Source organism: Borostomias antarcticus, assembly GCF_949987555.1.
Source record: "Borostomias antarcticus genome assembly, chromosome: 8".
In the NCBI taxonomy this organism is placed as follows: Eukaryota; Metazoa; Chordata; class Actinopteri; order Stomiiformes; family Stomiidae; genus Borostomias; species Borostomias antarcticus.
The window spans coordinates 18544691-18548177 of record NC_140241.1 but is presented as its reverse complement, the minus strand read 5'-3'; positions in this window follow the sequence as shown (position 1 = coordinate 18548177).

Here is a 3487-nt window from a genome sequence, read left to right as displayed (position 1 = left end):
CAGCGCTTCTACCTAAACTACACAACACCCTGAGGCAAAACTTCAGTCTGGCGGCAAGAAGGTCAGCCACTTGCATATCATGAACCATTTCCATGTGATAGAATTAAAACATTAAGTACAGTACAAAATAAATAATCCAAGTAATAAATAAAGGGATCAGGGAGTGACTTTCGGAGAGCGTTCAGAGAGCTCTGGGCTGGGGGGGCGTTCAGAGGGGAGCGTTCAGAGAGCTCTGGGCTGGGGGAGCATTCAGAGAGGAGCGTTCAGAGAGGAGCGTTCAGAGAGCTCTGGGCTGGGGGAGCGTTCAGAGAGGAGCGTTCAGAGAGCTCTGGGCTGGGGGGGAGCATTCAGGTGGAGAGCGTTCAGAGAGGAGCGTTCAGAAAGCTCTGGGCTGGGGGGGGCGTTCAGAGAGCCTCTGGGCTGGGGGGAGCGTTCAGAGAGGAGCGTTCAGAGAGCTCTGGGCTGGGGGGGGCGTTCAGAGGGGAGCGTTCAGAGAGCTCTGGGCTGGGGGGGGGGGGCGTTAAGAGGGGAGCGTTCAGAGAGCTCTGGGTTGGGGGGGGGCGTTCAGAGAGGAGCGTTTAGAGAGCTCTGGGCTGGGTGGGGGGCGTTCAGAGAGGAGTGTTCAGAGAGGAGCGTTCAGAGAGCTCTGGGCTGGGGGGGGCGTTCAGAGAGGAGCGTTTAGAGAGCTCTGGGCTGGGTGGGGGGCGTTCAGAGAGGAGCGTTCAGAGAGCTCTGGGCTGGGGGGGGCGTTCAGAGAGGAGTGTTCAGAGAGCTCTGGGCTGGGGGGGGCGTTCAGAGAGGAGCATTCAGAGAGCTCTTGGCTGGGGGGGCGTTCAGAGGGGAGCGTTCAGAGAGCTCTGGGCTGGGGGGGGGCGTTCAGAGAGGAGCGTTCAGAGAGGAGCGTTCAGAGAGCTCTGGGCTGGGGGGGAGCGTTCAGGTGGAGAGCGTTCAGAGAGGAGCGTTAAGAGAGCTCTGGGCTGAGGGGGGCGTTCAGAGAGCCTCTGGGCTGGGGGGAGCGTTCAGAGAGGAGCGTTCAGAGAGGAGCGTTCAGAGAGCTCTGGGCTGGGGGGGGGCGTTCAGAGAGGAGCGTTCAGAGAGGAGCGTTCAGAGAGCTCTGGGCTGGGGGGGGGCGTTCAGAGAGGAGCTTTCAGAGAGGAGCGTTCAGAGAGCTCTGGGCTGGGGGGGGGGGGGCGTTCAGAGAGCTCTGGGCTGGGGGGGGGGGGCGTTCAGAGAGGAGCTTTCAGAGAGGAGCGTTCAGAGAGCTCTGGGCTGGGGGGGGGCGTTCAGAGAGGAGCGTTCAGAGAGGAGTGCCGGCCTGCTCAGATACGGGCCGTCATGGCTGCTGCGTGGAGGTGGGTGTCTCTGTGTGGCTGGAAACACAGCGTTGCCCTCTGGTCTCTCCTAGTGATCTTTTCTGCAGCGGACCCGCCTCCTTGGGTAAGTATGACAGCGCTGTGTTTAAGAGTATGACAGCGCTGTGTTTAAGAGTATGACATCGCTGTGTTTAAGAGTATGACAGCGATGTGTTTAAGAGTATGACAGCGCTGTGTTTAAGAGTATGACAGCGATGTGTTAAACAGTATGACAGCGCTGTGTTTAAGAGTATGACAGCGCTGTGTTTAAGAGTTCGCTCCTCCTGAGTCCTCTGTTGTCCCGACGTCCTCGCTTGGACGGTATCTCCGTCACGCCAGCGCAGGAGTGGCTGAGAGCAAAGCTGGGTCTGGTCTTTCCTCTCTGGTCCACAATCAGCTGGAGCTCTCTGGGACCTCGCTGGTATGGGACCTCGCTGGTCTGGGCCTCGCTGGTCTGGGACTCGCTGGTCTGGACCTCGCTGGTCAGGACCTCGCTGGTCAGGACCTCGCTGGTCAGGACCTCGCTGGTCTGGTCTGGAACCTCACTGGTCTGGGACCTCGCTGGTCTGGGACCTCGCTGGTCTGGGCCTCGCTGGTCTGGGTCTCGCTGGTCTTGACCTCGCTGGTCTGGACCTCGCTGGTCTGGACCTCGCTGGTCTGGTCTGGAACCTCACTGGTCTGGGACCTCGCTGGTCTGGTCTGGGACCTCGCTGGTCTGGGACCTCGCTGGTCTGGACCTCGCTGGTCTGGTCTGGAACCTCACTGGTCTGGGACCGCACTGGTCTGGTCTGGGACCTTGCTGGTCTGGATCTCACTGGTCTGGGCCTCGCTGGTCTGGACCTCGCTGGTCTGGGACCTCACTGGTCTGGTCTGGGACTTCGCTGGTCTGGTCTGGGACCTCACTGGTCTGGACCTCGCTGGTCTGGTCTGGGACCTCGCTGGTCTGGGACCCTGCTGGTCTGGGACCTCGCTGGTCTGGGACCCTGCTGGTTTGGGACCCTGCTGGTCTGGGACCTCGCTGGTCTGGGACCTCGCTGGTCTGGGACCCTGCTGGTCTGGACCTTGCTGTTCTGGGACCCTGCTGGTCTGGGACCTCGCTGGTCTGGACCTCGCTGGTCTGGACCTCACTGGTCTGAGTGAGTGTAGCTGAGAGAGAACAGCTTTCAAGCCTCACATGGGAGTGCATCACAAAAAGATGAACCCTAACCCTAACCCTAAAACTAAACCTTCAGGCAATTGTGACCTATTTGTTAGCCTAGTCTAAGTTGTGAGAGTGCCAGAGATGAGCAGAGTATGGCTTCGACCACAGCGGGTCGGGGGAGGCGTGTGAGCGGGTCGGGGGAGGCGTGTGAGCGGGTCGGGGGAGGCGTGTGAGCGGGTCGGGGGAGGCGTGTGAGCGGGTCGGAGGAGGCATGTGAGGGGAACAGCTCAGTCAGACCCACACCCAGAGCAGTCATGTGACCTGTTATTGCCGTTGTACAGCAGAGTCCAACTGAGGCAAAACTAACTCAAAGAAAAGCTTGGTGTCGATTTGCATGACCCCAAAAATATCTCTTCCATACAAGAAGGGTTTTGTCTTGATACGTGGAGAGAGGTTGTGTAACACTGGACTGCCATGAAGACGTAACTGACCACTTGAAGACATAATTACATGAAGTACCTCAATGGGGAGGGTGATTCAGTCATGGAGGACAGGAAGTCAACAGACGTCTGAGAAGCACGAGTGCAGAGGAACACCGAGGTTTGCCGCTCGCTGGGTCCTAGATGCCGCTGGCGCTCAGGAGAGACCAGAGCCGAGGGGAGACGGGTTCAATGATCACAGGAAGAGACACTGAATGAATAAACCCCAGGGCCCGGTTCTGAATGAATAAACCCCAGGGCCTGGTTCTGAATGAATAAACCCCAGGGCCCGGTTCTGAATGTTGAGCTCTGTTGTGAATAAAGACCTCTGATGGCACCTCTGATTGGATCGATACATAGACAGAACACAGACATGAGGAGGAGGAGTTAGTTAGTTCTGCTCTTTCTCCCAGGCGTCTGGGTGGAGTGTCCAGTCCAGTCTGACCTGTTCTCTGGCAGAGTCGGGTTAACCCTAACCCAGTGGCGTGGAGGTGGGAGGCCGTGGCCGCGTGCAG